This window comes from Tursiops truncatus, chromosome 7 (assembly GCF_011762595.2).
Source record: "Tursiops truncatus isolate mTurTru1 chromosome 7, mTurTru1.mat.Y, whole genome shotgun sequence".
NCBI lineage: Eukaryota > Metazoa > Chordata > Mammalia > Artiodactyla > Delphinidae > Tursiops > Tursiops truncatus.
This window is the reverse complement of record NC_047040.1, coordinates 85,280,978-85,302,975: the sequence shown is the minus strand read 5'-3', so window position 1 is coordinate 85,302,975 and position 21,998 is coordinate 85,280,978. Positions and strand designations below refer to the sequence as shown.

The 21,998-nt window shown below is 39.6% G+C and overlaps 1 long non-coding RNA gene across 1 annotated transcript in view; it reads left to right on the top strand.

Moving 5' to 3' along the window:
* LOC109548379 (uncharacterized) overlaps nucleotides 1-21,998 on the top strand; it is a 192,253-nt gene that overhangs the window by 18,289 nt on the left and 151,966 nt on the right. The window contains exon 6 of the long non-coding RNA XR_002174460.3: nucleotides 18,500-18,677. This is a non-coding gene — a long non-coding RNA (uncharacterized lncRNA). The remainder of the gene's footprint in view (nucleotides 1-18,499; nucleotides 18,678-21,998) is intronic.

Below are 21,998 nucleotides of genomic sequence, written 5' to 3'. Positions count from 1 at the left end.
CAAAGCACCGAGCTGATCTCCCTGTGCTACGCAGCTGCTTCCCACTACCTATCTATTTTACGTTTGGTAGTGTATATATGTCCATGCCACTCTCTCATTTTGTCACAGCTTACCCTTCCCCCTCCCCATATCCTCAAGTCCGTTCTCTAGTAGGTCTGTGTCTTTATTCCCGTCTTGCCCCTAGGTTCTTCATGACTTTTTTTTTTCTTCTTAGATACCATATATATGTGTTAGCATATGGTATTTGCTTTTCTATTTCTGACTTACTTCACTGTGTATGACAGACTGTAGGTCCATCCACCTCACAACAAATAACTCAATTTCGTTTCTTATTACGGCTGAGTAATATTCCATTGTATATATGTGCCACATCTTCTTCAGCCATTCATCTGTCAGTGGACACATAGGTTGCTTCCATGTCCTGGCTATTGTAAATAGACCTACAATGAACATTTTGGTACATGACTCTTTTTGAATTATGGTTTTCTCAGGGTATATGCCCAGTAGTGGAATTGCTGGGTCGTATGGTAGTTCTATTTTTAGATTTTTAAGGAACCTCCATACTGTTCTCCATAGTGGCTGTATCAATTTACATTAACACCAACAGTGCAAGATGGTTCCCTTTTCTCCACACCCTCTCCAGCATTTATTGTTTGTAGATTTTTTGACGATGGCCACTCTGACCGGTATGAGATGATACCTCATTGTAGTTTTGATTTGCATTTCTCTAATGATCAATGATGTTGAGCATTCTTTCATGTGTTTGTTGGCAATCTGTATACCTTCTATGGAGAAATGTCTATTTAGGTCTTCTGCCCATTTTTGGATTGGGTTGTTTGTTTTTTGATATTGAGCTGCATGAGCTGCTTGTAAATTATAGAGATTAATCCTTTGTCAGCTGCTTCATTTGCAAATATTTTCTCCCATTCTGAGGGTTGTCTTTTGGTCTTGTTTATGGTTTCCTTTGCTTTGCAAAAGCTTTGAAGTTTCATTAGGTCCCATTTGTTTATTTTTGTTTTTATTTCCATTTCTCTAGGAGGTGGGTCAAAAAGGATCTTGCTGTGATTTATGTCATAGAGTGTTCTGCCTATGTTTTCCTCTAAGAGTTTGATAGTTTCTGGCCTTACATTTAGGTCTTTAATCCATTTTGAGCTTAGTTTTGTGTATGGTGTTAGGGAGTGATCTAATCTCATACTTTTACATGTACCTGTCCAGTTTTCCCAGCACCACTTATTGAAGAGGCTGTCCTTTCTCCACTGTACATTCCTGCCTCCTTTATCAAAGATAAGGTGACCCTATGTGCATGGGTTTATCTCTGGGCTTTCTATCCTGTTCCATTGACCTATATTTCTGTTTTTGTGTCAGTACCGTGCTGTCTTGATTACTGTAGCTTTGTAGTGTAGTCTGAAGTCAGGGAGCCTGATTCCTCCAGATACGCTTTTTGTTCTGAAGATTGCTTTGGCTATTCGGGGTCTTTTGTGTTTCCATACAAATAGTGAAATTTTTTTTTCTAGTTCTGTGAAAAATGCCAGTGGTAGTTTGATAGGGATTGCATTGAATCTGTAGATTGCTTGGGGTAGTAGAGTCATTTTCACAATGTTGATTCTTCCAATCCAAGAACATGGTATATCTGTCCATCTATATGTATCATCTTTAATTTCTTTCCTCAGTGTCTTATAATTTTCTGCATACAGGTCTTTTGTCTCCTTAGGTAGGTTTATTCCTAGATATTTTATTCTTTTTGTTGCAATGGTAAATGGAAGTGTTTTCTTGATTTCACTTTCAGATTTTTCATCATTAGTGTATAGGAATGCTAGAGATTTCTGTGCATTAATTTTGTATCCTGCAACTTTACGAAATTCATTGATTAGCTCTAGTAGTTTTCTGGTAGCATCTTTAGGATTCTCTATGTATAGGATCATGTCATCTGCAAACAGTGACAGCTTTACTTCTTCTTTTCCGATTTGGATTCCTTTTATTTCCTTTTCTTCTCTGATTGCTGTGGCTAAAACTTCCAAAACTATGTTGAATAAGAGTGGTGAGAGTGGGCAACCTTGTCTTGTTCCTGATCTTAGTGGAAATGCTTTCAGTTTTTCACCATTGAGGATGATGTTGGCTGTGGGTTTGTCATATATGGCCTTTATTATGTTGAGGAAAGTTCCCTCTATGCCTACTTTCTGCAGGGTTTTTATCATAAATGGGTGTTGAATTTTGTTGAAAGATTTCTCTGCATCTATTGAGATGATCATATGGTTTTTCTCCTTCAATTTGTTAATATGGTGTATCACATTGATTGATTTGCATATATTGAAGAATCCTTGCATTCCTGGGATAAACCCCACTTGATCATGGTGTATGATCCTTTTAATGTGCTATTGGATTCTGTTTGCTAGTATTTTGTTGAGGATTTTTGCATCTATGTTCAGCAGTGATATTGGCCTGTAGTTTTCTTTCTTTGTGACATCTTTGTCTGGTTTTGGTATCAAGGTGATGGTGGCCTCGTAGAATGAATTTGGGAGTGTTCCTGCCTCTGCTATATTTTGGAAGAGTTTGAGAAGGATATGTGTTAGCTCTTCTCTAAATGTTTGATAGAATTCGCCTGTGAAGCCATCTAGTCCTTGGCTTTTGTTTGTTGGAAGATTTTTTTTTTTTTTTTTTTTTTGCGGTACGCGGGCCTCTCACTGTTGTGGCCTCTCCCATTGCGGAGCACAGGCTCCGGACGTGCAGGCTTAGCGGCCATGGCTCACGGGCCCAGCCGCTCCGCGGCATGTGGGATGTTCCCAGACCGGGGCACGAACCCGCGTCCCCTGCATAGGCAGGCAAACTCTCAACCACTGCGCCACCAGGAAAGCCCTGTTGGAAGATTTTTAATGACAGTTTCAATTTCAGTGCTTGTGATTGGTCTGTTCATATTTTCTATTTCTTTCTGGTTCAGTCTCGGAAGGTTGCACTTAGAATTTGTCCATTTCTTCCAGGTTGTCCATTTTATTGGCATAGAGTTGCTTGTAGTAATCTCTCATGATACTTTGTATTTCTGCAGTGTCAGTTGTTCCTTCTGCTTTTTCATTTCTAATTCCATTGATTTGAGCCTTCTCCTTTTTTCTTGATGAGTCTGGCTAACGGTTTATCAATTTTGTTTATCTTCTCAAAGAACCAGCTTTTACTTTTATTGATGTTTGCTATCATTTCCTTCATTTCTTTTTCATTTATTTCTGATCTGCTCTTTACGATTTCTTTCCTTCTGCTAACTTTGGGGGGTTTTTTGTTCTTCTTTCTCTAATTGCTTTAGGTGTAAGGTTAGGTTGTTTATTTGAGATGTTTCTTGTTTCTTAAGGTAGGATTGTATTGCTATAAACTTCCCTCTTAGAACTGCTTTTGCTGCATCCCATAAGTTTTGGGTCGTCATGTTTTGATTGTCATTTTTTCCTAGGAATTTTTTGATTTCTTCTTTGATTTCTTCAGTGATCTCTTGGTTATTAAGTAGTGTATTGTTTAGCCTCCATGTGTTTGTATTTTTCACAGATTTTTTCCTGTAATTGATATCTAGTCTCATAGCGTTGTGGTCGGAAAAGATACTTGATATGATTTCAATTTTCTTCAATTTACCAAGGCTTGATTTGTGACCCAAGATATGATCTCTCCTGGAGAATGTTCCATGAGCACTTGAGAAGAATGTGTGTTCTGTTGTTTTTGGATGGAATGTCCTATAAATGTCAATTAAGTCCATCTTGTTTAATGTATCAATTAAAGCTTGTGTTTCCTTATTTATTTTCATTTGGGATGATCTGTCCATTGGTGAAAGTGAGGTGTTAAAGTCCCCTACTATGAATGTGTTACTGTCGATTTCCCCTTTTATGGCTATTAGTATTTGCCTTATGTATTGAGGTGCTCCTATATTGGGTGCATAAATATTTACAATTGTTATATCTTCTTCTTGGATCAATCCATTGATCATTATGTAGTGTCCTTCTTTGTCTCTTATAATAGTCTTTATTTTAAAGTCTCTTTTGTCTGATATGAGAATTGCTACTCCAGCTTTCTTTTGATTTCCATTTGCATGGAATATCTTTTTCCATCCCCTCACTTTCAGTCTGTATGTGTCCCTAGGTCTGAAGTGGGTCTCTTGTAGACAGCATATATACGGGTCTTGGTTTTGTATCCATTCAGCTAGTCTTTGTATTTTGGTTGGAGCATTTAATCTATTTACATTTAAGGTAATTATCAATATGTATGTTCCTATTCCCATTTTCTTAATTGTTTTGCGTTTGTTATTGTAGGTCTTTTCCTTCTCTTGTGTTTCCTGCCTAGAGAAGTTCCTTTATCATTTGTTGTAAAGCTGGTTTGGTGGTACTGAATTCTCTTAGCTTTTGCTTGTCTGTAAAGATTTTAATTCCTCCATCAAATCTGAATGAGATCCTTGCTGGGTAGAGTAATCTTGGTTGTAGGTTTTTCTCCTTCATCACTTTAAATATGTCTTGCCACTCCCTTCTGGCTAGCAGAGTTTCTGCTGAAAGATCATCTGTTATCCTTATGGGGATTCCCTTGTGTGTTATTTTTTGTTTTTCCCTTGCTGCTTTTATATGTTTTCTTTGTATTTAATTTTTGATAGTTTGATTAATATGTTTCTTGGCATGTTTCTCCTTGGATTTATCCTGTATGGGACTCTCTGTGCTTCCTGGACTTGATTAACTATTTCCTTTCCCATATTAGGGAAGTTTTCAACTATAATCTCTTCAAATACTTTCTCAGCCCCTTTCTTTTTCTCTTCTTCTTCTGGAACCCCTATAATTCGAATGTTGGTGCATTTAATGCTGTCCCAGAGGTCTCTGAGGCTGTCCTTAGTTCTTTTCATTCTTTTTTCTTTATTCTGCTCTGCAGTAGTTATTTCTCCTATTTTATCTTCCAGGTCTTTTATCCGTTCTTCTGCCTCAGTTATTGTGCTATTGATCCCTTCTAGAGAATTTTTCATTTCATTTATTTTGTTGTTCATCATTGTTTGTTTGCTCTTTAGTTCTTCTAGGTCCTTGTTAAACGTTTCTTGTATTTTCTCTCTTCTATATCCAAGATTTTGGATCACCTTTACTATCATTATTCTGAATTCTTTTTCAGGTAGACTGCCTATTTCCTCTTCATTTGTTAGGTCTGGTAGGTTTTACCTTGCTCCTTCATCTGCTGTGTGTTTTTCTGTCTTCTCATTTTGCTTAAGTTACTGTGTTTGGGGTCTCCTTTTTGCAGGCTGCAGGTTCGTAGTTCCCATTGTTTTTGGTGTCTGCCCCCAGTGGCTTGTTGGTTCAGTGGGCTGTGTAGGCTTCCTGGTGGAGAGGACTAGTGCCTGTGTTCTGGTGGATGAGGCTGGATCTTGTCTTTCTGGTGGGCAAGTCCATGTCTGGTGGTGTGTTTTGGGGTGTCTGTGGCCTTATTATGATTTTAGGCATCCTCTCTGCTAATGGATGGGGTTGTGTTCCTGTCTTGCTAGTTGTTTGTCATAGGGTGTCCAGCACTGTAGCTTGCTGGTCGTTGAGTGAAGCTGGGTCTTGGCGTTGTGATGGAGATCTCCGGGGAGATTTTTGCCGTTTGATATTATGTGGAGCTGGGAGGTCTCTTGTGGACCGGTGTCTTGAAGTTGGCTCTCCCACCTCAGAGGCACAGCACTGACTGCTGGCTGGAGTATCAAGAGCCTTTCATCCACATGGCTCAGAATAAAAGGGAGAAAAAATAGAAAGAAAGAAAGAATGAAAGAAAGAAAGGAAGGAAGGAAGGAAGAAGATAAAATAAAATAAAGTTAAATAAAATAAAGTATAAAAAATAATTATTAAGAAAAAAATTTTAAAAAGTAAAAACAACAACAACAAAAAACGGATGGACAGAACCCTAGGACAAATGGTAAGAGCAAAGCTATACTGACAAAATCACAGAGAGAAGCACATACATATACACTCATAGAAAGAGAAAAGAAGGAAAAATATATCTTTGCTCCCAAAGTCCACCTCCTCAATTTGGGATGATTCGTTGTCTATTCAGGTATTCCACAGATGCAGGTACATCAAGTTGATTGTGGAGATTTAATCCGCTGCTTCTGAGGCTGCTGGGAGAGATTTCCCTTTCTCTTGTTTGTTCGCACAGCTCCTGGGCTTCAGCTTTTGATTTGGACCCGCCTCCGCGTGTAGGTTGCCTGAGGGCGTCTGTTCGCTCAGACAGGACGGGGTTAAAGGAGCAGCTGATTTGGGGCCTCTGGCTTACTCAGGCCGGGGGGAGAGAGGGGCACAGAATGCGGGGCGAGCCTGCAGCGACAGAGGCCAGTGTGACGTTGCACCAGCCTGAGGCGCGCCATGCGTTCTCCCAGGGAAGTTGTCCCTGGATCACGGGATCCTGGCAGTGGCGGGCTGCACAGGCTCCCGGGAGGGGCGGTGTGGATAGTGACCTGTGCTTGCACACAGGCTTCTTGGTGGCTGCAGCAGCAGCCTTAGCGTCCCCATGCCCGCCTCTGGGGTCCGTGCTGATAGCCGCGGCTCGCACCCGTCTCTGGAGCTCCTTTAAGCAGCTCTCTTAATCCTCTCTCGTCGCATACCAGGAAACAAAGAGGCAAGAAAACGTCTCTTGCCTCTTCGGCAAGTCCAGACTTTTCCCGGACTCCCTCCTGGCTAGCCGTGGCGCACTAGCCCCCTTCAGGCTGTGTTCAAGCCGCCAACCCCAGTCCTCTCCCTGGGATCTGACCAAAGCCCGAGCCTCAGCTCCCAGCCCCGCCTGCCCCGGCGGGTGAGCAGACAAGCCTCTGGGGCTGGGGAGTTCTGGCTGGATCCTCTGTGTGGGAATCTCACAGCTTTGCCCTCCGCACCCCTGTGGCTGCGCTCTCCTCCGTGGCTCCGAAGCTTCCCGCCTCTGCCACCCCACTTCTCCGCCCGCGAAGGGGCTTCCTAGTGTGTGGAATCCTTTCCTCCTTCACAGCTCCCTCCCACTGGTGCAGGTCCCGTCCCTATTCTTTTGTCTCTGTTTTTTCTTTTTTCTTTTGCCCTACCCAGTTACGTGGGGAGTTTCTTGCCTTTATGGGAGGTCTGAGGTCTTCTGCCAGCATTCAGTAGGTGTTCTGTAGGAGGTGTTCCACATGTAGATGTATTTCTGATGTATCTGTGGGGAGGAAGGTGATCTCCGCGTCTTACTCTTACGCCATCTTGAAGCTCCTCCACATGTGTTATTTTCTATTGTTGCTGTTTGGTTGTAGCCTTTCTAGTGTGTGTTACGTGGCCTAATTGTTATTATCGTTTTAAGACGTTTCAAGAAAGCTTTAGGCTTTTCTCGTTTGTGCTCTCAAGCAGCGGTTTACACCTCCCTTAAATTATTTGCCACTACATCCTATAATCTCTTTCTTTGCCCCTTTACCCTCTTCTTGAAACCAGGACTGGCAGTCTTACTCCTTTTGTGTTTGCAGGGCTCGGTAATGCTTGTGAATGAATGAATAAAGGAATGAGGGAATTGTGGGGACGAGAAGTGTTGGGAAGTGACATTTCTTTATGATTACTGCTGTTGTGCCAGGTACTACTGCATAGTGCTAACATACTATCTCATTTAATTTTTATAGGATTAGTAAGAATAAGGTGTTATGGTCTTCATTTTACAGAAGGAGAAATTAAACAAGAGGAAATATCTTGTCACCCAGTCACCAAGCATAGGGCCTGGCTTCAAACCCAATGCTCTCTGAATCCAAAACCTGTGTTGATTTCACAACAACGTGCCACAATAGAAAAAAAAAAAGACAATAGGGACCATTATTACTCTTATTACTACAACTATGACTACCTCCACTCATTGGATGCTTCCTGTGTGCCATATACCATGACGGCTATTTTTGAGCTACTATCTAATTTAATCATTTTAAGAATCTAGTGACTCAAACGTTATTATTGTTACAGACAAGTGAAATAGTCACTGAAAAGTTAAGTAATTTGTCCAAGATCAAACACCAGCTAATAAGCGATGAGCTCAAAACCAGGTCTAAGTGTAAAGTGTTTGTACTTCTATCAATGTAGGGAAAAATGCATCAAAGATCTGAAAGTTTACCTGGTTATCTGACGGGATGGGAAGTCAGTCAGGTAACCAGGCAACCAGAATTCCCAACAAATTTTTCCAAGTATTCTTGGTTTTCTTAATTGCTTCCAATCATGATTTTAGTGGTGTCAATATTTGGCTAAATCTATGTATAATGAAAAAAGTACTCTGTAACCCTAAAAGAATCTTCTATTCGCTGACTTACTGTGTTTTAAATCATCTTACCTATAATATATGTAAAGTATAGTACATCTGATTGACAATTTTTTTTAGGTAGTAACTAATTGGCTACTCCTGCTTTTAACAATTTGGTCATCCATCCATCCATTCAATATTTATGCTACATAGTCATTTTTTCTTTTATTGCATAAATTCTACCTTAGAGCTATGTGAAATACTGGTAAGAATTCATGGTAAAGATAAATAAGAAACATTATAACAAGTAGAGAAGATTTTAAAGAAATGTACTCTGATTTTATACTGATTTATATACTCTGATTTCAGAGTATCTTTCCAGGATTTATAGTAGGTTATTAAATATTGGAAATCCTCTACATGGTCATGTTTTGGAGGCAGGTATAAGTGGAAAAGAAGATGCATCATATGACTTTAAACTTCAAATAATTTTAATCAATGTATTGATTAAAATTCTCAATATCCTATTTTGATATTTCACCCATTCTTTTTGTGTCATGCTCCTCATTTCTCTTCATGCCTTTTTCAAGGTTTTTTTGTTTGTTTGTTTTGTTTTAGTTCAATAGAGACCTGTGTTACCATTTGGCATATGTCTCCCTTGTCAGTGACATCTTGAAAATTAAAAAAAATAATACCTCCCTCGCCTGCATCCACTCAGGTTGGCTGCCTGTAACTGCCCCGTGCTTCAAAATATGTTACCTTATTAAATTCTGCGACTTGTTCTGAACATTGTCTCTATAAATGTTTTGGAAGGGCTTTACTGTCAGGTCAGCTTTCTAAGGGCTAGAAATATGTCAGACCTGGCAGCCTTACCTTTATTTAAGAGCCAAAATACAAATAAGTAGATTACAAAGCAATCAATCAATACAGCATTGCAGGATGTTGCGGTTGGCATCGACCTCGAAGTTCGGCACCCTCATTTTACAGATGAGTAAGCTCATCCGTAAACCCTGCAGGAGCTGGGGTTTTGCCTTGACTCCGTTACAGCTGACTGGGTAACCTTGGACATGCTGCTGTGCCTCAGTTTCCCCATGTGCAAGAGAAGCGCTTTCCCTTTCTTAGATAATCCCCAGGCATTTCCCCACTTCAAGTATTTATGGTGCCATGACAAAGGTGATACGTTGTATTTGATACATTTCTAGTTTTCAAAAAGCTTCTGACCTCACACAAAACATTCCTCTCATATTTTATGGGCTGTCCTTATATATTCTTTAAAAATTGGGCACACTATCAATCCATAGTTATTGGCAAAATCATAACTTTTATTCACTGTTGAAAGAGTAAACAGACAAAGATCTTTTCCCCATTCAGAGCATTTCTTCACTTTTTTCCCTTCCTGGTTTGTTGTTGTAGAGTTGCTTGGGGATATTAGGTTACTGACCTTTGTTTTTCTTTCTACAAGAAGCTTTCACTAAAGTATTTGGGGGAGGGGGTGGTCATATAAGAAACAATGACTCTCACATGCAAGTAATTAAATGGATGTAAGGCAAGAAAAAAGTGGCACAAATTTGAATTAATTTTCTTTCTGAAAACTTGTGGAGCCTAATCTGAAAGTTGTGTGCCAGAGTGCACAGGTTTTCTGAGAATATTACCTCTCTTTCGTTACATGGTTATATGGGTAAGTTTAGTAGCCTTGCGAGGCCTGGGCAGACAAGTTTGGCGATCTTGGCAAATAATCTAATCTGATGTTATGCACACTTTTCTACTCAACTGTAAAAATCTATTTCATTCAGATACCACCTGCTATTCTTACGGCAAGTCTTTAGAATAGAGATCCTAAATGTGTCTAAAATATGTAATATGTCTGTGATCGAAATAAATAGAGACTGGGGTGACTTAACAAACTTGCTTTTACATGTGCTGACGAGCATGTGCAGAATTCTCAAGTAGGTTATGTTAGCCTTCCCACTTTCAATGCCTTTATGGATGTGGTGTTTATATATCCTAGATTTTCCAGGGCAACCCTGGGTTGTAAATATTCTGTCCTGTTGTTCCCATAAGTAAAATCATACTTGTCAAGCTATGTGTCATGAGTTTGGGTTTGGAAAATATGGATGCCGTATGTCCATCAGAGCCTGTTTTTTTCTGGCCTGATACCTTACACTATTGCTCTACCGTGCTCTACCCCTAGCCCACTTCCCATTCTCATCTGAGGCTTGTTTCTGCTTCAGTCCACTTGCTCTCTCTGCCTCGTGTCTAGGGGGCAATGTGAAGAGTAAACTAATCTGCGCTAATGGACAAGCAGGAGAAAACGGGGTCAGGAGAATTTACACATCTAGAGTGTTCTCCCTCCTCCCAGGTAGCATAAGTGACACTCTGGAAATAGTGCCTTGGCTTTGCTTATCTGTAAGACAAAGTTGTTCTTTGGCTGGTTTGTGGGTGCAGCTTTCTTGGAGGAGACAGGACCCTCCTCATTTCACTGCAAGGTTGGCTTCCTATCCTGTCAATATCTACCCTGTCCGCCAACTTTGCATATGTGTCCCAGATATGATTAGATCCCTGTAACGGAAGGAGAGGGGTAAAAGGCCAGTGTGCCAACTTTACTTCTCTGCCCACAATTATTTCTTCTGGTATGTGTACACCGCTCACATGCTCTCTTTTATAAAGTTGGAAAGCAAAATTGTTTTATGACAATATTTGCTGAGACAGCAAGACAAATCTATGCCTCTCCATTGTTAAATCCCTGTCCCCACCCAACCCTGACTTCAAAGAAATTTTTTTTCTTTAATGAGGAGGCTAAGTTTAACATTTATAGAAAGATGTTTAGGATTATTTGAAATATTTTGTAGATTTCATGTTCATTGCCTGCCATTTTCCTTTTAGCATAACCTTGTTATTTCTGTTTATTTTATGTGATTTTATTATGTAAGCATAAAGATTTCCACTAACTGTCCAAACAGCTTGCTTTTAAAATCTCTGAGCAACCACTTTTGTTTGTATCACCTTTTTTTTTTTCTTGTCTTGGTTTGGTACTTAACTGTGATAAATTTCATCTGCATTTCCTTTAACTCTTTAAAAACTAACTCCTCATTCCTCTCTGTTAAGCAGTTTACCTTTCAGAAATTCAATCAGCATTTTTCGGGCACTTTATATTATCTTAAAAAGCAACATCAGTACCTTGACTTTTCAGTGCTGAGAGCATTTGCTGAACCAGATGCTTTCAATATCATCTATTATTTTTAATCATACATGGTTAAGTCTCAAGATCAGCTTCTTCAGTTTGCGGACTATTTAGGAAACTAGAAGAGCGAGCAAGCACACGATGCCTTTAGAAACAGGATACACACTTAGTGTCATTATTATCCTAATCAATATCTGAGTAATTAATCTGCTTTATTATCAAATCCAGGCTTTCCTTGCAGTCTGTTATCAGTTTGTTGTTCCTGTTCTTTTATATCCACATTCAGCTAATTTAGTGCTGATCCTGTAGAGTCACCTGGTCTCTTCTGTTAACTGAAATCTTCTAATAATTGTATTTAACAGAGGCCTTGGTATGTATCAGATGTGTTAACTTCTAAAATCTTAACAACAAATCTGAAAGATTGGTATAATTATCCCCATTTTACAGATAGGAACGTAAGTTTAGAGTGAGTAAATCATAATTTTTCAGTCTCACAGCTAGTGAGAATGAGGCTTAAATTCAAACCAAAGTCTGTCTGACTTTAAAACCCCCATTTCTAACCACTGTGCTGTAGTACTTCCTGTTAACGATGGATAAAGTTGTCTGTTATGTAAATCAACATAGTCACTGACGATGGACTTCCTTCTTTTATACTGAAATGTCCATATATGAAAGCATTTAATATTAGCCTTGTCCGGCTTTCTTTTTTTATTTGAAAAATGCCAAAAGCACATCATATATTCATAAAATTATATAAAATAAGAGCTGAAAAGACTTCCTTATCCTTCCAAGGTCTTACACTCCTTGGTGTGTATACTTTCAAAGTTCTCCTAGGCATATCTAGAGGTGACTCCATAGATACTTCCTTTTTAATTTTTCAAAGTCTTATCTTGAGGTTTATTACCAAAATTACTGTATCTTATTGCTTTCTGCTTGCATAGGGAACATATAAAGATTTATTCCTCAGGGAAATACTGTAAAATATCTTCATTTTTTTTCTTTTTTTATAAGGATTTTGAGAGTCAGAGTCTGTAAGCTGTTAATCAGTCAGGCAAATAGTTTTAAAATATTGACTTTTTTCTCCTTATATTTGCCCATTGTGAGACCATGGGGTGAGATATTTAGTCAAATACTTAATACTTCATACCATCTTTTTCTCTAAGTGGAGGGTTGGAGATTCTTACAGACCCTTCCCTCTTTTAGATCAGAAACTTCTTTTAAAAACATATTTAATATTGGCTCTTTGATGCTCCCATCCTCTACTAAAAATGGGGCTATTTTCATAATGACCAAGTCTGGGAGGCAAGGATGGAAGGGTAAAGGAAGGGCGGTCATCACTGCAGACATTCCAGGAGCACTTCTTTGGCTCCTTTGAATCCTTCAGAGTTGGTCTTGGGTAAAACTGCATAGAAGGTAGAGCTTGCCTTTGTCCTTTTCTTAACTAGGGCATTCTCCTTTCTGCCTTTGGGCTCCAACTGAAGGCTGTAAACCTATTACATTTCCGGTTACATGCCAGGGCCTTTGTTTTCATGTCTTGTTTCTCTCTGCTGGACTGTGTAAACCATGCGAGGCAGGGACCTTGTCTTTGTAACCCGGCATCTAGTTAGTTCTGAATCAATGGGTGTTAAATGAAGACAAACCCATATATGAGTGATTGGATGATGACGAATGCTGTTTGGACTCCCTAGAATAAACCACAGGGATTTTCAGTGGGGTATTAACATTAGCCTGAGAAGCAGAGTGTGCTCCTGGACAGAGCACAGGTTTGAAGTCATCACTCTCCCAAGCCCTCCACTTACCAGGAGTATGATCTTTGCTGAATTCTGAGGTTTTTGGTTTTAGCTGCTCTGTCTGTGACATGGGCATAACATCACTCATGGCCTGTGTTGCTGTCAAGATTCAACGATAAAATGATACAACCTGCCTGGTCCTGATTCAGACTACATTGACTTATTTATTTATTTATTTCAATTTTTAAAAATACTTACTGATGGTAAAGTACCCATAACATAAAATCAACTATCTTAACAGTTTTTTGTTTTTTTTTTGCGGTACGCGGGCCTCTCACTGTTGTGGCCTCTCCCGTTGCGGAGCACAGGCTCCGGACGCGCAGGCTCAGCGGCCATGGCTCACGGGCCCAGCCGCTCCGCGGCATGTGGGATCCTCCCGGACCGGGGCACGAACCCGTGTCCCCTGCATCGGCAGGTGGACTCTCAACCCCAGCGCCACCAGGGAAGCCCTTAACCGTTTTTAAGTACACAGTTCAGGAGTGTTAAATACATTCACATTGTTGTGCAACCAATCTACTGAACTCTTTTCTTCTTGCAAAACTGAAACTAGATACCCATTAAACTACAACTTCCCATTCTCCCCTACCCCTGGCCCTGGGAACTACCATTCTACTTTCTGTCTTTGTGAATTTGACTAGTCAAGGCACCTCATATAAGTGGGATCTTACAGTGTTTGTCTTTTTGTGACTGGCCTACTGCACTTGGAATAATGTCTTCAAGGTTCATCCATGTCATAGTATGTGTCAGAATCTCCTTCGTTTTTAAGGCTGACTAATATTCCATTGTAAGTACATATAGACCACATTTTGTTCATCATTCATTCATCCCTGAACACTTGGGTTGCCTTCACCATTTGGCTATTATGACTAATGCTGCTATGAACTTGGGTGTATAAATATCTCTTCAAGACCCTGCTTTCAATTCTTTTGGGCATACACACTCAGAAGTGAAATTGCTGGATCACATGGAAATTCTATTTTTAATGTTTTGAGGAACTGACATGCTGTTTTCCATAGTGACTGCACCATTTTACATTCCCGCTAGTGGTGCACAAGTGTTCCAATCTCTCCACAACCTCTTCAACGCTTGTTATTTTCTCTTTTTTTGACAGTATCTAGCCTAAAGGGGTTGAAGTGGAATCTCATTGTGGTTTCACTTTGTATTCTCCTAATATTTAGTTACGTTGAGTATGTTTTTACGTGCTTTTTGGCCATTTGTATTTCTCCTGTGGCGAAATGTCTATTCAAATCTTTTGCAGACAATATAGAATTTAAATTGATAGCAATAATAATATGACTACTACTGCTATGGATGACCATTCATTAATCTGATAATTTTTATGTGGCCTCATCTGTGCCAGAGCCCACTCTAGGAATTAGAGATACAACAGAGGGAACAATAGACAAAAATTCCTCCTCTCAAGGAGCTTACGTACAAACTAAATGAGTAAAATATAGAATATGTTAGGAAATGATAAGAGTAATGGAAAAACCAAAGTGCAGAAGGAAGATAGGAATTGGGAAGGGATTGGGTTTTAGATAGGGTGGCTAGGAAAAGCTTCCCTAAGAAGGTGCAGACAGTTTTGAAGAAAGTGAGGTAGTGAGTGGTAGCAGTATCCAAGGAAAGAAATTTCTAGACAGGAAACAACCAGCACAAAGCCCCAAGGCAGAAGTATGCCTGGCGTCAGTGTCAGTGCCATTGGGCTGGCGTCCAGGGACAGGGAGGATAACAGGAGAGGAGGGCTGAGGTAGGGGTGTGTGTGTGTGTGTGTGCAGGTGCACACATTTGCCCAGTCAGGTAAATCCTTGGAAGATTTGCCAGATAAAATATAGATGCTCCATTAAATTTTAATTTAATTTAATTTCAGTTAAACAACACATACTTTTTAAAAGTACAAGTATGTCCCAAATATTGTATGAAACATGCTTGTACTAAACATTATTCATTTAACTGGGCCCTTATATTTTTATTTGCTAGATCTGACAATGCTCCTCGTAGGCTATTGTAATGACTAGCTTTTACTCAGGGTCAGATGGGGAGTAACACCATCTGATTTAGCTTTAACAAGGTCACTTGCTGCTGTGTTGAGAATATACCCCAGGGAAGCAATAATAGAAACAGAGAGACCAGAGAGGAGGATGTTGCATTAATCTACACAAGAGATGATAGTAGCTTGGACCAGAGTAGTAGCAGTAGAGGTGGTGATACGGGGTCAGATTTTGAAGGTCATTATCAATTTTATACATGTGCTTCTCCTTCTAGGAATTTTAAAAGAGAATATCCAAAGCAGGCAATGTTTTGTCTAAAGGAATGACTCTTCATTCATCCAAAAAAACATTTATTTAGCATTTGTACTGTACTAGCACTGACACCATCCTAGCTGCACACGGTTAAATAAAAACCCAATCTCAGGACTCAAGGAATTTGTAGTGTAGCTGGCAGAATTCCGACTATGTGCTGTCTGGTTTAGGGGAAATACTCGAGGCAAACATGCTTGGTACCCAGAAGTCCTATCAAGTAGATGGCATCCATTATCTTATAAGAAGGGTGGCCATATAGTTTATCATCCAAACTGGGATACTTCTGAGACTGAAAGGTTGTGTTACTAATAATTACTCCAGGTAAAGAGCTGCAAATCAGCACTGCCCCAGGCGAACTCAGATCTAAGGTCTTTGTACTCTTGAGGTCCACTCCAATAGTGGTCTTGAGTACGGGTGGTGAGAAAGGGGCATAACATGTCACCGACTTGTAAACTTTTAAATGAATTCCCATGGTTTACCTATCAACCACAAGAAATAAAATATTTATTATCTAAAAAATTAGGAATAACATGCAGGCAAAATAAAGGACTATTGGCCACAGGGCAAGATGTTTGTATGTTTATCAGTTGGTTTGCCATAGATTATCTGGATGTGAATCTGTAGTTATCCTTATAACAAATGTTCCGTTCACTGTGTAGGGAAAAAGCATGGTTAAGTGAAATTTGATCTGACTTATAAAGAGTATAGAGAAAGCTCCTTATGCCTTCCTTTCTTTGGATGGTATTATTTTGGCTCGTCATGTCTTGCTTGTTGAAAAGTGCTTGTTATTCTTACTAAGTGACTTAAGGGTTTTTAGACATCACTATTATCCTTAGACCAATGAGGAAAAAGCATGTGAAGTATTTACAGCTTTATTGCAAGTTTTATGTGCTGGAAGTAAGGTATATATATCCTACCTTATGGAAGGAGTCTATTTTCTGCTACTGAATCAGGCCTGGGGGCTTTTTGGTCACTGCAGTGAGAGTGCTCATGAGTAAATGCAGATGCATTTTAGTGCATGGTAATGTGATTTTTAAAATTGTTCAAACAATCAATTTACTGTTGTCATCACATCTCTTCAGATTTTCCAGTGCAAAGTTGACACCATTGTTCTTATTAACAATTAAAAAAAAAGTTTTGGCCCTCAAGTTTCCATTATAAGGGATGCATTCTTGAAGTTATCGTTACATTAAAATTCTTACTACAAATGAAGCCAGCTAAAAATGTTTACCAACTTGAATTGAGCTCATCATGTTTTGTTTGCTGAATAGTGTTTTGTGATTTCACCAACATAAGAATGAGTCTCCAAACTATTTTTAAAAGTAGAGCTTTTACTCTAAAGAAGTGCTTGCCTCATTTTCTTCGTGCTACTCCAAACAAGATGTTGTTTATTACTTTGAAACACTATATGTAAACCCCAGGAATATGTTAAATATGATTGAAGTCTTGGCTGTCTTTAACAAATTGAAGTTTCCAGAAATTTAGCTGTGTTTAAAAACCAAAGCCATGTTTTCAGGAAAGATTTCTATTTCCAAATATGTGGTTGCCCAAACCTTTTATATTTTCATGTCAAATTCAGCTGCCAAATAACACACACTGTACCTTAGCTATAATAGCAAAACACACATAGACTTCAGATTTGAAGAAGCACTGCAAGAACAAGTATGATCATATTTCTTGAACTCGTGCTATGCATATGCATAGAAGTGTGTTTTAGCGTAAGCTCTGTAAGGCACCGGTCACTTGTACTGGTACAAATTGACATGCACAGCACAAGATTTGTACTGTGTGACAACTGATCTGGGAAAGTACAGGAATTCCTAGCCAGACCAAAATAGGAGGTCAAGGAAGTCGCTTGTATAATAATAGTGGTTATCTGTTGAATGTGTGATCTGGCAGTGATATGATATTGACCATAGGCGATTATGCGTATTTCTAAACTGGTTGTGATCAAGCCCGGAGTAAGAGAAATCCCCTAGTTTGTGATAAAAGGCTATTTATTGCCCTTTTATTTCCTTCATATGCTTTACTTAATCATTTATAAAAGACAAATTAAAAGTGAATACTAATTTCATTTTGTGTTTTATTCTGTATTCTTTCCTACACGTTAGGGATATCTATTAATACATGCTCTTAATAGTTTTGGCACAAGTTCAATGTCAACGAATGAATGAGGTACTCATTTTATAGTCTTCTTAAGGGACAATAATGTGGTTCAGTGACAATGTGTCTTTATTTCTTTGGGGGCAGGGTTCTCTGATATGAGTCATAAGGGATAGAGACCTATTAGTTATTTTTTTCTCAGCTAGTGCAATGATGCAAAATTTTTGTTCCACTATAATGCATTTTCTTAGAATGGCATTATCAGGAATAGTGTATAGATTAATGCCTTAGAAACTGGTTGATCACATGGGACTTTATTTTCCTTTATCCCGTCAATGTGACTGAAAACTCATATTCTATATTTTCATATCAATGACAATGTGATGACACAGCAAAGGAGTTATATTGGCTTGCTGCACACATCAACTGTAGTCTTCTTTTCTTTGTGGAAAAAATATGTTTATTTTGAACAGGAAAAAAGAAACTTGAGCGTTTTAAGTATCAGGAAGGCGACGTTAGAGAGGATGTTGGCTGTTGTTGGCTGTTGTTTACCTACTCCGTGGGCAGAACAAGGAGAAATGGGATTGAATTTTAGTAAGACAGGTTTCAATTAGCCATGCAGAAGCACTTACATAACACACCACAATGGGTTGCAATGGCTACCTTCTTTATTCCCAGGGACTCCTTCTGCTGTATTCACCAGGGCTCAGCACGGTGCCTGGCACAGAGAAGGTGCTCAACTAATATCAAATGAATAAAGAGAAAGAAGGAATTAGGGAGATGCTTATAAAAAACATAATAAGGTATTAATTTTAAGGTTTAACAGTGCCATTGTTTTAGAACATCTGCAAGGAAATCAAAATTGTAAATACTGAAGAATCTCCCTGGAATTTTAAAATGATAACAATATGCCATATTTACCTACACAGTTTCCATTTTTTCCTCAGACATTTTTCCTTTAAAGCAGTACAGTATAAAGGATATGGAGCTGTCATATTGGCAGTAGTGGGCTGGGAGACTTCTGGCTCCAGCACGATTCACTACTTGTGGAGAGCCAGGGCTATTAGCTGCAGTGGTTGCCTTCAAGAAGCCTCTGAAGATGGAATATTCTGGAGACGTTAAGAGGTACGCATTTTGCTATTTCTGAAGGGTTTTTCCACTGAGTGTTTTTATTTTTTTTGTGGGTGAGAGGGAATGTGGTCAGTTATATATTATTCTTTCTAACGTTCAGCTGAACCTCAAGAGAGGATTTTATTTGAAAGATGTAAAAAAAAAGCTTCAAGCAAGGAGCCAAGTGTAGCCACCAGACACTGAGGAGTTCTGAGTGCTCAGAGAAGGTACCCCTTCCACCACATGTGGACTGCTTGTCAGAGGACCGGCCAGTGCCAGATTCCAACCAGAGAAGGCCAGTCAGCATTGCACAGTGCCCAACCCTTGGGTTGGGGTTTGGTGGCTCAGGCTCCAGGGACTTCTGTGCTAGGTTTCTGGTGCAGATGGTATCTGGGGCTGATACGGGTGGGGCCATCTCATTCATTAGGAACTGAAGGCACTCCAGAGCTTACAAGTTTCATGGGCCTAGGAAAATATTTAAGGCTTGATCACAATTATATTGGTTGCAAATTATAAGAAATACAAAATCCAGACTAATAAATACAAGCAAAATGCAGCGTTATGTCAGCTTCGAAAAGAGTATCGTCAAAATATCATTACATTTGAAAACAGTTTTTAGGTTAAACATTTCCACTCTGCAAGCCTTCTTCTATGTGCTTGATGATGGGTTGAAAATAGTTGATTATAAATTTGGCGTATCACTTGAGAAACAAAATTATAAAGATTCCTTGAAATAAAATGATAAACATTGCTTCAAAATTTTTACAGCAAAATGATTTTACTTAATGTGGAACGTGAGTATATTTTAATCCGTTTGATATAATTGCTCTCTAGAAGTAATGGTACGTGGGGTCTGCAGATCATTTAAGCAGCCTCAAATCTGGGAGACTGAATGGGAAAAAGTATGAGGTTAGGTATATTTTAAAGGGTGCTAAGAGAACATTACATAGATGCTTAGCAATATTTCCTTATAAAGTAAAGTATCCAATGAGCCCCTTGCTTTCAATGCAATATTTTATGGCATGCAGACAGATGCGATGGATCTAATCCTTAAGTATATTCTACTTGATAGCCAACCTGGATGAGGAGAAGGTGAGAATTTGACCTCGTGTAAATAATGCTGTGCAGTGCATCTTGTGATGTGTGCTTTTATGTTAAAATGCTTAAAATTGGTTTAATCTGTACAGCCAGGACAAAGGCTCATTGTTTGCTAGTTGACCGTACTCCTTTGGCATAGCTTGTGTGTTGGGGAAGGGAGATGACAACTGCAGTTTCAGTTAGAGGAGTTGTCAGTGGATGTACAGCTCTCTCTGAAGTAGAGTTATTTCTTAGCACGCTCTGAGCTTTGCCTGATAATGTGAAATGACTATTTTAAAGTATGTTTTATTCCTTACATAACCACACTGTTTGCACATCAACAGATAAGAGTGCCCGGGTGCCTCCATTCCAGACTGCTCTTAATTATGTTTTTAACATCCTAGAAGGGCTATATTTGTAATTCAGTGAGTCCTTCAGTGCAGGCCATTAAATTTTGTTAATTAATATAGTTGTCTAGTATTTAGATAGAATAAATTACTCGTTTTTTATTTCAGTATCTTGTATTCTTAACACATGCTTCTAGCTGTGACAGACACTCAGGTGTACTTATGTAATAACAGCTTTAAGTTTCATTTTATCAATGTGCACACGTTTTGGATGTCATATTTCTACAGTGCTTTTAGCTTTCGCACCTTACTCTTTTTTCCTTTCACAGAACGCTATGAAGTATTTGTTGCAAGTATTAGTTTCATTCTTGATAGATGAGGCAACTGAAGGCATGGACTGTTGAAACTAGTTGCAAAGCCACAGTCTTTAGTTAATCCCCAGGGAGGGGCTCTCTCCAGATTTCCAAAGGAATTCTCCCACAGCCTTTGATGAAAAAAGGCAGGATGTAGAGTTTTAGTGATTAATTCTCCAGCTCCATGCTCTTCCCTGGGTTAGCCCAATTCAAAGCGTCTTTAGGTAGAAGCTGACCCACAAGCCCCATTAGGAAGGGGCCCCGAATACTTGTCCACCTGTGTTTCCTGGGCACAAGATCATAATAATGACTAATAAGCATTTGTTGACTCAGTGAATGAGTGAATAAATGAATGGGAGTAAGGCTCCTAACAGAGGTTTGCCAATGGCACCTGACGCCCTCTGCAAAGCTCAGGAACAGTGGGCCTCTATCTGACCAATGACATGGCACAACCTGTGAGGACACCACCATCAAAATGGCTCTCTTGGCCTGGCTTTGTCCTCTCTGCCCACTTCACTCGTTCCCCTCGGGGCATCTTGAGACCTGGGTCTGGTGCAGAGGCCACCAAGTTTTGATCTGTTCCTCTGCATCAGAAGAGGTTAGGAAGCGTGAATCCTATTCAGATTGGATGAGGTAAGTGGAAGGGGGCTAAATGCCTCCCAGGTGGCGATGGGCTGGGCCTTACAACAAAGGCATAGAGGGCGTTAGCCCTAGAACTGTGTCTGTGCGGCACTTCTGACCCGCATCTGCGTGGTTCAGCGTGCCTCTGCTCCGGCACCAACCTCTCCTTCCTTCTGACCTTTCCCGGAGACAGCTAGCATGCTGTCCCCGCAAAACGGCCTTGGCTGAATTCTGCTGGGTGCAATGCTGCTGCCCTAAGGAAGGTGCAATAAACAGCCCTATGCGGTGCCTCGCACTGCGTGCTGGGAGCACATTGCTGAGGTTACTGTTCCTTGGTCTCTACCGAGCCTTCTCGAGGAGGGGCACAGGGACAAATTTCTCCATGGTCTCATAACCAGGAATAATTGCGTCTCTCCTGAGCAAATGGCTTCTTCTTTGTTTCAGGGAGACTGCAATTCATGTAATGGGTCGTGTTTCCCTCTTTATGTAGCCTGCCTGAAGGCTCAGGTTCAAATTTACAGCCTACCCCCGGCAAGTATGTAAGACTTCCTTGCAAGAATTTTGTCTCTCTTATTTTCACTGTGTTTTTCCTTAAACTCATTTTATTCACCTATTTTAAATTTAGTTTATCTTATTGTATTGAATGCATTTTTGTCTCTTTGTATTTTGTTTGTTTGCTTTTTTAATAAACCAACTTAAATTCTTTTAAGAAAAAAAAAACAGGGTATAAAGAAATAAAAATAAAGACCAGTGAGTTCATGTAACACCTTTCAGTTTTTTAAAAAATTCCCCAGGCCTTAATTTCATACCTTTTCCTCCTCTGATCTCAACATCAGTCCATCACTGTCTAGTGTCATAATCCCTTCTGGAATTTTTTTTTTAAGGAATTTGACCATTATATTAAAAGTAAGGTGTTAATAGCTGATCCCTACAGCTGC